The following is a 13,725-nucleotide window of genomic DNA, read 5'->3' on the forward strand; positions in this document are numbered from 1 at the left end:
ACTTGGTGGAAAAAAAGTTTGAGAACCACTGTCCTATACAATGTATTTTTCTTGTTACAAGCATTTTGCAATTCCTTTGTCATCTGTTTTTGATTTAAACAACTATGACAACATTATGACTATTTTCACAATTTAAAAGAGAGCTGAGGACTAGTATGACATACCAACAGGATGATGATGACAATGACGAGGCTTATTGATGATAATGGTGATTAGGAGGAGGAGGGGTTCGACACAAGATGGCGGTAAGGTATAGTCCTCCGACGCCGACTGCCTTTATCTGATAAACCGCAGAAGAAGAGGAGGAGCAGGGAGGAGAAGCCGGCCGGGGACGTGATATTTTTGTCCGAGTGAGACCTCGCTTTAACGGGACAGGTACCGCCGGTGCTAGCAAACATGTCAGCGACTCGAAGCTAGCAAACATGACCTAACATACACGCCAGCTGCGGCCGTTTTGTTCCAGATATCGTCACACGCTGACGGGACGTTACCGAGCAGCGGCGCTTGTTTCGCTGCCAGCTGTCACGCAGCCACGACGGAGCCGTGAAGGGGGGCTCGCCTGGAGCCGAGGGGTGCGCCGCAGTGCAGGAAGGCAGCCCTACCCCGCGTTAGCTCACTTGCCGCGGCCACCGACCGGACACACAGCCGAGCTTGAGCGGCCGGCGGGAGTCACCGGACTGCGGGTACCCAGTCCCACAGTCCCCCTTTGTGTCGCCGGGGTGAGTATAGCTGCCTTGTCACCGTCCTCCAATGTGTTAGGTACTGCTAATGCATCGGCTAATGTCATTAGCTTGGATGCTCAGTGCTGCATATCAGTCTTAACAACAAGCCACTGGTCTCAAAAAACCTCCGCGGCTCCATTTTAATAGAGTTGTCCTGGCAACGGAGTACCCCACCGCGCCCTTGTCCCAACAAGAACCTCCCTCTGATGGTGGAGCAGTACAGGTGCGTTAGCAATAAATAAATTACTAGATGAGGCAATCCCTGAAGGAATTGCGTGTGAATGCTGAAGGTTAACTTAAATCCTGGAATTTTTTTTGAATTGTTGAAGTAGAGGACACAATTCCTAACCTGACTCTCGCCAGATCCTTGGAGTTCACTGAGCTCCACACAAGGATCTGGGACATACTTGCCAACCTTGAGACCTCCGAATTCGGGAGATGTGGGGGGTAGCGGGGGTGTATATATTTTCAAGTATTTCTTATATATATATATATATATATATATATATATATATATATATATATATATATATATATATATATATATATATATATATATATATATATATATATATTAGGGGTGTGGGAAAAAATCGATTCAAATTCGAATCGCGATTCTCACGTTGTGCGATTCAGAATCGATTCTCATTTTTAAAAAATAGTTTATTTTAATTTTTTTAATTAATCAATCCAACAAAACAATACACAGCAATACCATAACAATGCAATCCAATTCCAAAACCAAACCCAGACCCAGCAACACTCAGAACTGCAATAAACAGAGCAATTGAGAGGACACACAAACACGAAACAGAACAAACCAAAAGTAGTGAAACAAAAATTAATATTATCAACAACAGTATCAATATTAGTTACAATTTCAACATAGCAGTGATTAAAAATCCCTCATTGACATTATCATTAGACATACAAAAAAAAAAGAACAATAGTGTCACAGTGGCTTACACTTGCATCGCATCTCATAAGCTTGACAACACACTGTGTCCAATATTTTCACAAAGATAAAATAAGTCATATTTTTGGTTCATTTAATAGTTAAAACAAATGTACATCATTGCAATCAGTTGATGATAAAACATTGTCCTTTACAATTATAAAAGCTTTTTACAAAAATCTACTACTCTGCTTGCATGTCAGCAGACTGGGGTAGATCCTGCTGAAATCCTATGTATTGAATGAATAGAGAATCGTTTTGAATCGGGAAAAAATTGTTTTGGGATCGAGAATCGTGTTGAATTGAAAAAAAAAAAATCGATTTTGAATCGAATCGTGACCCCAAAAATCGATATTGAATCGAATCGTGGGACACCCAAAGATTCACAGCCCTTATATATATATATATATATATATATATATATATATATATATATATATATATATATATATATATATATATATATATATATATATATATATATATATATATATATATATATATATATATATATATATATATATATATATATATATATCACCGTGTTCAATGGAGAAGTCTGATCTACAAAATTTGCAGGCAGCATACCCCTTCCCCTTCGAGCTGTCCTGGATGAACGGAAATTATTTTTCCAATCATTTTGGAACTTGCAAGCGTACTTCTTCTTCTTACTCGTCGTCGCCATGTCTCTTTGTTCTTCTGCTTCGTGTCTGTTATGTTTTTGGACATTACTACTCTCGCCAGATCCTTGTAGTTCGCTGTGCTCCACACAAGGATCTTGGACTTCTCAATAGGAGATGTATTTCAGAAGGCAGGGCCTTTTAAAACAAATCATTGTATGTGATTGGATAAACCACTTGTCCGTTATCTTGAATGACGCGCTACTTCAACCACTCACATCGAAATCAACCCGTGACGCTGATGAGAGCGACGCTGGGAAATCCAAAACAGAACAGCCGACACATTGGATAACGACACAGCGAAAAGTTAATAAATGCCTTCAAAACAGTTCTCTGTTCATCTTTTAAATAATTTATATTCGATAGATTCGCCAAAACAGTTGCAATAGCAGAATCAATGTCAGCACACTACTCCGCGCTGCGTGCCGCCATTGTTGTTTGAATCAAACGGTCGCTTTGATGCTATGTCACATTTATGAAATCCCGCCCGGCGATCCTGATTGGTTCATTATTTTCTGCTATCTTGAAGGAGTTTGCAATGCCCTCATCCCAGATCCTTGTGTGGAGCTCAGCGAACTACAAGGATCTGGCAAGAGTCAGGTTAGATTTTTTCCAGTTCAAAGAACAACTTTGTTTTTTGTCCTGATTAAGAGGAATGGTTTGACGGTAGAACGGTTGAAATGCGTTAAAACAAGGGTGGAAATAGGGCTTTGGAAAATCAGGAATTCTGGAAAATCCTGTAATTTATTTTAACTAGGAACAAAGGTAGTTTAAATTTCCAGTATGGTGAAATGTGTTGAAGGTGGAATGGTTTGAATAGGTTGAAAAACGTGGAAAGGGTGGAAGGTTAAAAATGGCCAATTCATTTTGAATGGGAAAAATGTCCCGGAAAACGTGGAATTCTGGGAAATCTGGGAATGTTTGGAATTTGTCAGGGGAAAGCCCTGAGATAGGCTCCAGCACCCCCCGCGACCCTGAAAGGGATAAGCGGTAGAAGATGGATGGATGGAAGCCCGCGATTCCCGAATAGGCTGAACAGTTTGAAGTTGGAACGGTTTGAATCGGGTTAAGAATGTGGAAGGTAGAGCGCGCCAAAATCCTGAGGAGAAGAATAAGTTGAAAATAATAAATAGATTAATTTTAGTGTAGTAAACCATATGTGTGAATGCTTTGGAGCATTCACACAATAAGGATGTAACAATATCAAAATCTCACAGTACGATATTTTCACGGTATTATTGCATAAATGTCAAAAAAATATGAAAAAAATGCTTTTGTGTGAAAAATTATGTACTACTTACATCAAAGAGGAACTGAGTTTTTTGGGGAATTTTGCCAATGATACACAATCCTCATGAGAGACAAGAACACGTTTGTTTTTTAAAATGCATTCTAACTCGTAAATAAAAGCCAGCTTATGAGGGATCCAATGGGATCCATGATGTCATTGCGTCTTTTCCGACCATAAGACCCAATAAATAACCATCCAAAAAGCGCCAACAATACTCAATTTACATTTCATGACCTGAAAATTACCCAAGTAGTAGTAATATTGTTGTTATAAGCGTTAATAACCTACATTTAAAGTTAAAAAGTTAAAGTACCACTGATAGTCACACACACACTAGGTCTAGTGAAATTACACTATGCATTATAGTCACACTTGTGTGTGGTGAAATTACCCTCTGCATTTGACCCATCCCCTTGTTCCACCCCCTGGGAGGTGAAGGGAGCAGTGAGCAGCAGCGGTGGGAATCATTTTGGTGATTTAACCCCCGATTCCAACCCTTGATGCTGGTAGGCAATGGGTCCCATTGTTATAGTCTTTGGTATGACTCGGCTGGGGTTTGAACTCACGACCTACCGATCTCAGGGCGAACACTCTAACCACAAGGCCAGGCGTTTAGCAGTGCATCGATCAGAGAGACATAAATTCCTTATGTTGCTGTATTGACATTATCAGCTGGTGAGCTGCTTTCTCTCCTCGGACCTCAAAAAAGTTAATTCAAAATTTAAATCATGTCTCCCGCCTGTGTAATAAAATGATGTGAACATAAACTGAGCAATTGGTAAACTTTGACAGCCAACTTAGACCCAAAGATGGCAAAAAAGACCACAAAAAAACACTTTGTACCACCCCCTTTTTTCTTTGCAAGGATTATGAGTTATTCTTCATCTAAACGGGTACATATTAACATCCTAACAGTCAGCATTCCAGTGAGAGCAGGCATTGTACAGTAACTGATGTTTTATCATGTTTGTTGGCTCTCATGAAGTCTGCAGCGAGTAGTCATCAGAATCAGAATCAGAATCAGAATCAGAATAGTTTTATTGCCATTGTTTGAGAACGGGTTCACAAACTAGGAATTTTTCTTGGTGCAAACGTGCGACATAAAACACATATAACACATATTTGGTATAAAAAGAGCTGTGACTGAGCTATCAGATAGACTTAGAAGGGATTCAAGGAATTCAAGGAGCTGCTGTTAGGAGTTATTTATCATTTGCCTGATGGCCGAGGGGAAAAAACTGTTCAGGTGGCAGTTCAGTGATGTTGTCTAAGGAAAAACCAAACGTGATGCGTCTATGAAATTAATGCACCGCCGTATGCTTGTAATGATCAAAATACGTAAATATTACATCTTATCATTAATGTGCCTGTTAGTACATTACATATATACTCTTTTTCAGCGCTTCACATACAGACAAAATAGAGCGACTTCTATTGAATCAACAGGATGTCCCCTATATGTAAACGATCGTGGCGCAACGCCTTGGCAAGATTACTGTCGCCACACTTTCAAAATAGTTTTTTTTTTTTTTGTACATTAAAACACATTTAAGTTATATTGTATAAATGGATATCAATCAATCAATGTTTATTTATATAGCCCTAAATCACAAGTGTCTCAACGGGCTACACAAGCCACAACGACATCCTCGGTACAGAGCCCACATAAGGGCAAGGAAAACTCACCCCAGTGGGACGTCGGTGTGAATGACTATGAGAAACCTTGGAGAGGACCGCATATGTGGGTAACCCCCGCCCCCCCCCTCCCCCCTCTAGGGGATATACTGTATATAATCTATTAATTACGTACTATTGGCTATAATACATTTGAAAAACAGGTCAAATATCATAAAAATATTCTCCATTAATTTATTTTGAAAAAATTATTAAAATGTGCATCTAAACCGCCTGTCAGAAGTGCGTCAGCAGCTGTTCGCACACCTAAATGAGTTGACACTCGGCAAAAATAAGGCGAGAAAGTTGAAGAAAAAAGTATTTTAAGCTAATTAATGCATTTCTTGTTCAAGCCTGTGTAAACTATCCTCAATCTTTTGACATTACTACTGACAATAACTAATTTGAGTTAGCTTGTCTATTAGCTGGTCAATTGCACGTTAGCATTAAGCTAGTGGCATTAGAGCTAAGCCTTTATCCTGCATAATTGTATTGCTTTTTTCAGTTTATTACAAATTATATTATTAATCTTAATCAAGTTTTTGGGTGTTGTTGATAGATGGCTTTCGCTTTGCATAGTAGAGTTTTAACTTGCACTTACAGATGTAGCGACGAACTGTGGTTACTGACAGTGTTTTTTTGAAGTGTTCCTGAGCCCATGTGGTGATATCCTTTACACACTGATGTCGGTTTTTGATGCAGTACTGCCTGAGGGATCGAAGGTCACGGGCATTCAATGTTGGTTTTCAGCCTTGCTGCTTACGTGCAGTGATTTCTCCAGATTCTCTGAACCTTTTGATGATATTATGGACCGTAGATGGTGAAATCCCTAATTCCTTGCAATAGCTGATTGAGAAATGTTGTTCTTAAACAATTTGCTCACACATTTGTTCACAAAGTGGTGACCCTCGCCCCATCCTTGTTTGTGAATGACTGAGCATTTCATGGAAGCTGCTTTTATACCCAATCATGGCACCCACCTGTTCCCAATTAGCCTGCTCACCTGTGGGATGGTCCAAATAAGTGTTTGATGACCATTCATCAACTTTCTCAGTCTTTCTTGCCACTTGTGCCAGTTTTTTTTAAACATGTTGCAGGCATCAAATTCCAAATGAGCTAATATTTGCAAAAAATAACGTTTTCCAGTTTGAACGTTAAGTGTCTTGTCTTTGCAGTCTATTCAATTGAATATAGGTTAAAAAGGATTTTCAAATCATTGTGTTCTGTTTTTATTTATGATATACACAACGTGCCAACTTCACTGGTTTTGGGTTTTGTAGTTTCTTTAGTGTGGTTATTAGTTTTACAGTGACTTCATTGTGAAGAATATCAACAAAACACATAGTTATTTGTTTTCCAAATCTAACTCAAAGGACTGTTTACATATTTGGCAAACTAAATTGCAACATTCAATGAGGGCAGAATGAAGTTCAGCCTGCGTTACCTTTTACAGTAAGCAACAATTGCAATGGCATTGTACAAAGAGAGCACAGTCGACCTAGTCAAATAGCTTATTTTAAAGCTGAGTGGGATTTGTCTGTGATTCTGTTTGTGTAAAAAAAGAAAATGTTAATATTAATATTATTGATGGTATTATTCAAAATTAATAAGACTAATTTGTTTTTAAATATAAATAAAACATTTGTTTAGCCTTTTTTTTTTTAAATAACGCGTTATTGCAAATCAAGATGATCATGTCATTAATGATGATTTCATATTGTTCACGCCTCTAGTCATGCCCCCACCGCCAGTATATAGTGGCAATCTAGGGCAAACCCTGATCAATTATTAGCTGACTTTTGCTCGCATTCATTTACGAGTTGGAGTGCATTAAAACAATGTAAAACATGTGTGCTTGTCTTATATTAGAATTGTGAATAATAGGTGAAATTCCCCAAAAAGTGCAGTTCCCCTTTAAGGATAAACACCTACTGTAAATAACCACAAACCTAAAGCTCAAATGTTGTAATCCTATTTATTAATACCAAGAGGTATTTTCAAAGTGCAAAGAACAGTCAAGGGACAGTGTTTCCAGTAACAAGCAAACGTAAACAACTTTTAGTTTTATTGTTTTTAAACTGGCATTGTAACCAAGCTGTCATGAGGAAATCTTGATTGAAATGCCTCACGAATGGATTTTTGGCCTGGCCTACATCTTGGTTTCTCCGGAAGATGATTATTCAAGTGACTGCTCATGTTGCTTGCATTTCACTTGAAGACGATTGCGGTCTGGCAATATCAGCCACCTTTTACTGAGTGCAGGGGATTATGGGAAATCTGGTTTGCGTCTCAGACCGGCTGACTTAATAGTGCCAGAAGAAAAGTACACTTGCTGGTGTACTCCCAGTTCTCGTTTACCGTCACGTCACTGCATTATTATGACAATTTTGCCTTTTTTTACACAGTATTTACAATACTGTTACATCCCTAGTAAATATTTTAGGTGCTTATGCTGCATTCCAGTTAACTCATAAATTAGAAGTCAGAGCTGGAGTCTGAAGCTACCTTCAAACACAGTGGATGAAGAGGAAACACAGATGCTATTGCTAGCGATGTACAGTGTGTATACCACATTAGTTAATTGTAGTTTATACTACTGTAACATTACCTTATATACACATTGTACATGGCTGATTTACTGCCACAAAAACAAATCAGAAGTGCTAATTACAGATAAAAAAGAAGCGGTTATCATTGTTTGCATCCAGTCAGAGCAAACATTTTTGAAACAAAGTCAGGGGTGCTGAGAATGATCCGACTTTCGGAGTCGGAAATCCGACCTTGAGGGTCGTTCCAGTTGAAATTCCAACTAGGAACTCAGAAATTTCGACTTCCCATTACAACTGGAACGCACCATTAGGTTCCATACAAGGGATGAGCTTTAGATTTTTTAAAATAATTTCTTGATTTTATCCAACATACCTCCACCCAACTCTTTTTTACAAAGGTAATCCACAGTTTATTCCTTAATCCAACAGAATGAGTATACTGGTGCTCCTATACCCAGATGAGTAATTGATCGTGGCGTGCATGGCTCCTCCGATTGTTGTCCTAATGTGATGGTTCAGTTCCTTGATTGCTGTCGTTCAGATGATTTTATTGTAAGCCTTTTTAGTTCACTTAATGTTGCAGCCACATTTCCTGGTGGTTGCAGAGAGGCGGGGATGGGTTTCGAGTGTAAGCTACGCACATGACTCTGCAATACATTTGAAGTGCATTTAATATGTTACATAAATAAAATGGCATACATGGTACAAAATAAAGCGTTATGGCAGGAAATAAAGTGTATACAAAAAGCGGTATACAAAAATACGGCATCCCAACCTGGGCTCTCTTCTGTTTCCTATTTTCTTTAATGACACAGGTGAATGCATGTCCTTAAATACTTGTCAAGCCACACCCATGCGACCAGTAACTCCCTCATCTCAACAGACACACCCCTCCCACACACATTGCTCTCAAAATTCTGATTCTGATCTAATTCTGGCTCCTACAATGTGTGTTAAGATAAGTTTTTGGAAAATTACTTTTAAAAAGTATGTAGTTATAGTTACTTGTCATTATATTATCACAAATACTCAAAAATGGAAATAAATACTGACAGAATTACGCTTTAATACATGCAATCAACTAGCAGGGAAAGTAATTAATTAAAATCAAATATCTGACATGTTACATGTAGTATTGTCCCGATACCAATATTTTGGTACCGGTACCAAAATATTTTGGTACTTTTCGGTACCTTTCTAAATAATGGGGACCACAAAAAATGTCATTATTGGCTTTATTTTAACAAAAAAATCTTACAGTGCATTAAAACATATGTTTCTTATTGCAAGTTTGTCCTTAAATAAAATAGTGAACATACAAGACAACTTTTAGTAGTAAGTAAACAAACAAAGACTCCTAATTTAGCTGACACAATATGCAGTAACATATTGTGTCATTTATCATTCTATTATTTTGTCAACATTATTAAGGACAAGTTGTAGAACATGAATAATTAATCTACTTGTTCATTTACTGTTAATATCTGCTTTTTTTCTCTTAACATGTTCTATCTACACTTCTGTTAAAATTTAATAATCACTTATTCTTCTGTTGATTGATACTTTACATTAGTTTTGGATGATACCACAAATTTGGGTATCAATCCGATACCAAGTAGTTACAGGATCAGACATTGGTCATATGCAGAGTCCTCATGTATCCAGGGACATATTTTATGAGTTTATAAACATAATATAATTTTTTTTTAAACAAAAGAAGATTTTGTGATGCTAAAAAATATCGATTTAATCATAGTAGTATCGACTAGGTACGCTATTGTACTTGGTATCATCACAGTGGATGTCAGGTGTCGATCCACCAATGGCGTTTGTTTATATTATTGCGTCCCAGAAAAGTTGGTGCTCCAGGGAACTCTGGGAATTTGTTCTGTAGTGTTTATGTTGTGTTGCGGTGCAAATATTCTCCCAAAATGTGTTTGTCGTTGTTGTTTAGTGTGGTTCCACTATATGGCACATGTTTATGACAGTGTTGGCGTTGCCCATACGGCCACCCTTAGTGTGACATGTATGACTGTTGATTAAAAATGCCCTTCATTCACACGTAATCAGTGTGATCAAAGTTAAACTGGTCGCCTTAATGCGAATAATTGGATATAATGTAATCTTGTATTGTCTTGGTCAACTATAGACACGTTTATACTCACTCATTTCCATGGTTCCAATGTGCTGCAGTGTGAAGTGAAGCATGTGGACTTAAAACGCGCTCTACTGGATTGACACTAGCAATAATCGTGCTTGATTTGTATCCACGGAGACAAGGATTAGTGATATCGAAGTAGTTGCAACATTGCCGACTGCGGACAGATATTAGCCGCTAGCTAGCTAACCATGTCTTAAAGCACCTCTTCCTGAGGGCGTTCTGCATGACACGACGTTACGACGACTGGTGGGGGACCGGTACTTTTTAGAGGCAGTATAGTACCGAATATGATTCATTAGTATCGCGGTACTATACTAATACCGGTATACCGTACAACCATAGTTACATGAGACCAGTGTGTGAATGTGCCTTTAAAAGGCTGTGCCTGTTGCTAAGTGACATGTGACGTCAGCACCCACATAAAGCAGCATTGGTTCAACTGTGTTTGTTAGCTCAGACTCTCAGTTTGCGGGTAGTTACGGTAGCTCTGCTGAATTTTTTCACTGGATTGTGTTAGCACTATCTAATAAAGAGATTGAATGTGTTTCAATAGATGTAGTCTTCTTGTCCACAAACGGGGTATTGTAGGATTGCAAGCACATCACTTATTATTGATTTGCTGCTCATTATTCATTCAAAGTAGTAGTGTGTATGTGTATGAACACTGGTTAAGAAATGCATTTACTGTAGAATGCATACCGCCACCTACTGTACCGAGTTGTCATGACAAGTTACATTCATAGACCCATTATATAATGCAGACCTGGGCATTCTGCGGCCCGCGGGCCACATCTGGCCCTTTGTGCGTCCCTGTCCGGCCCGCGTGAGGCCAATCATAAATTACAAAATACATTTAAAAAAGTATGTCGAGTGTGCAATACAACGGTGCTGCTTTTGTTTTGAAAAGCGTTATTTGTATTATTTCCGTGTGGACGTATGCGCGTGTGTGATTGTGAGTGAATATGAACAGCGGCAATCACAAATTACAAAATACAGTTTAAAAAACATCTATGTCGTGCTTGCAATATAACTGTGCTGCTTTTATTTTGAAAAGTGTTATTTATGGGCGTATGTCCGTGTGTAACCTGTGAGTGAAGGTGCACAGCGACGAGTGATGAGACGCTAAAAAGAGAAGTTGATGACGAATGGCGTGTTTCCAACAAGACATGGACTGCCAAGTATTTCTTTACAGAAATCAAAGGTAAAGCCGTGTGCTTAATTTGTGGTACACAGCTTGCTGTGTTTAAAGAATATAATTTGAATCGCCACTACACGACGAAGCACGAGGTAAAATACCGGAATCTGTCTGATGAAGCGCGCGCAAGGGAGGCTGATGTGTTGATGGTAAAACTGCAAACCCAACAAGGACTTTTTGCCAAATTTCACACCCCCAGAGATGCAGCCGTTAGGACAAGTTTCGTCATTTCTCACAAAATCGCCAGAAAAAGCAAGGCGTTTTCTGACAGAGAGTTTATTAAGGAGTGCTTATTGGACTCTGTTGCGATGATAATGCACAGAGACTTTGACTGTTTTTCGCTGGCTTTGGATGAGAACTGCGATGTACGTGACAGCGCCCAGCTGCTCATCTTCTTACGTGGGATAACTGCAGACTTTCAAATCACGAAGGAGCTGGCAGCCATGCAGTCAATTAAAGAGACAACCACAGGTAATGACTTGTTCACATAGGTAAATGCGTGTTTGGACATGTTAGGACTGAAATGGGACATGCTGGCAGGTGTGACAATCCAATCCAATCCACTTTATTTATATAGCACATTTAAACAACATTTTTTTTCCAAAGTGCTGCACAATAATATTAAAAACAGTATTCAAATATTATCCGTAGCTCCACCAATGACTGAATAAAAACAAAAAATAATTACATATAAAACCAATATAAAATAAATATGATTAAAAACGATTTTTAACAACAGATGGTTGTCCAAATCTGACGGGGAAAAATGTTGGCTAATGTAGGATAAAGTGACAGAAATTAACCCTGTGCAGAAATGGACATTTTTGCATTGTATTATACATCAGGAAGTGGTGTGTAAGACAGTGTTAAAAATAAAACCATCAAAAGCAATCTGCTTTTGTATAAAGTTAAGTTAGGTTAAATTATTATTATTATTATTATTATTAATTTTTATTATTATTATTATTATTATTATTATTCCATCCATCCATTTTCTACCGCTTATTCCCTTTGGGGTCGCGGGGGGCGCTGGAGCCTATCTCAGCTACAATCGGGCGGAAGGCGGTGTACACGCTGGACAAGTCGCCACCTCATCGCAGTATTATTATTATTATTATTATTATTATTATTATTTATCTTACGGTATATCAAAAATAATATTGAGCAAAATTTAATTGAAATATTGTCGGTGTGGCCCTCCAGCAGTGCTCAGGTTGCTTATGCGGCCCCCGGTAAAAATTAATTGCCCACCCCTGATATAATGTGTCTATAAGAGAGTGCCAAGTCTGTAGTTGTCCAACTATAAATGACTGAATGCAATAAACACTGGTATCCACCTGTTGCCATTCATTGGTGGCAAGCCGTGAGATTTTTTAAATGTAAAAAAGGTACCTAGACTTAGGGGTTGGAATACAGTGCTCTAGACCCTGAATATAAGACGACGTCTTACAGTTAATTACGAATGTTTTACAAATGATCTATCTAGTTATTGCGTTTATAACAATTATTCTTCCAAATGTATGTTTACTACACTGTATTAACTACACATGCAAATACCATACTAACCCAAATATAAGACAAGACATGGCTATAAGACGACCTCTCCTTTTCAAGATTTGGTTGCATAAACATTTGATCTAGCTAAAAGACAGAAGTCTTTCTACACCCTGAGCATTAGATCGCATCTTTTATTTATGTATGTTGTGAAGTTCTACACTGAATTATGAATTGTTTACAAAAGTTGTTGCATTTGCTTTTATAACACTTCTTCTGCCAAGTGTACGGTATATATTTACAACGCTGTATTTTTACCTAGATATACCATAGTTGCCCGAATATGCAGTGTATAAGACGACCCTTCTTTTTCACTGTACGTTTTTTAAGACACATAGAATAGTTCTGCACCCAGAATATAAAATTACCCTCCCCCAAACCCCTTTTATTAAGGGAAAACGACAAATGGTTAATGGTCTTTATTTACATACCACTTTTACTACACACGAAACGATACCCAGAGCACTTTAAATCATACATCCCATTCACACACACATTTACAGTGTACAATACCGTATATTACAGTGTTTTCACCAAGAATGGACATTCAACATTACTACAATTGCCTCTATCACGATGTTATTCAAATTTGCTAAAAGAATATTCCCACCCTTTTTGTAGATGCAAAAATATAACTGTCTTCCGCCATGTTTATTATAGAAAACTATAGTAAATTTAATAGTTGCGACAATTACATTTGTTTAAACTGTATAAAATGTCATCCCTAACGTACTGTTTCATCCCGGTTGCAACAAATTTGCTGCATCTCTGTGAAAGAGGCCAAGGAGTCCCCACTGGATTACTTCTAAGTCCTATTGCAATATTAGCCACATATTAACTATTCTTAGTACAACTTAGTTCATGACCATAAAGGAAGGATTGATTAGTACGGAAACAAAGTTACTCATGAGCCAATTAAAATAGCATGTTTGAGTTGATGCTCA

At 38.1% G+C, this 13,725-nt stretch overlaps 1 protein-coding gene across 7 annotated transcripts in view; it reads left to right on the forward strand.

The window, feature by feature from the left end:
• The first annotated feature begins 227 nt into the window (after positions 1-227).
• Positions 228-13,725, forward strand: part of LOC133638554 (probable E3 ubiquitin-protein ligase HERC1) — a 122,101-nt gene continuing 108,603 nt past the window's right edge. For 4 of the 7 annotated variants that reach the window (XM_062031295.1, XM_062031294.1, XM_062031297.1 and 1 more), the window contains exon 1: positions 249-719. The gene's annotated coding sequence lies outside the window, so the exon portion shown is untranslated. Of the gene's footprint in view, positions 720-2,942; positions 2,958-13,725 lie in introns of those variants that run through there. The other 3 variants (XM_062031291.1, XM_062031292.1, XM_062031293.1) reach the window with 3 other exon arrangements.

The sequence above is a fragment of the Entelurus aequoreus genome, linkage group LG21, assembly GCF_033978785.1.
Source record: "Entelurus aequoreus isolate RoL-2023_Sb linkage group LG21, RoL_Eaeq_v1.1, whole genome shotgun sequence".
Lineage (NCBI taxonomy): Eukaryota > Metazoa > Chordata > Actinopteri > Syngnathiformes > Syngnathidae > Entelurus > Entelurus aequoreus.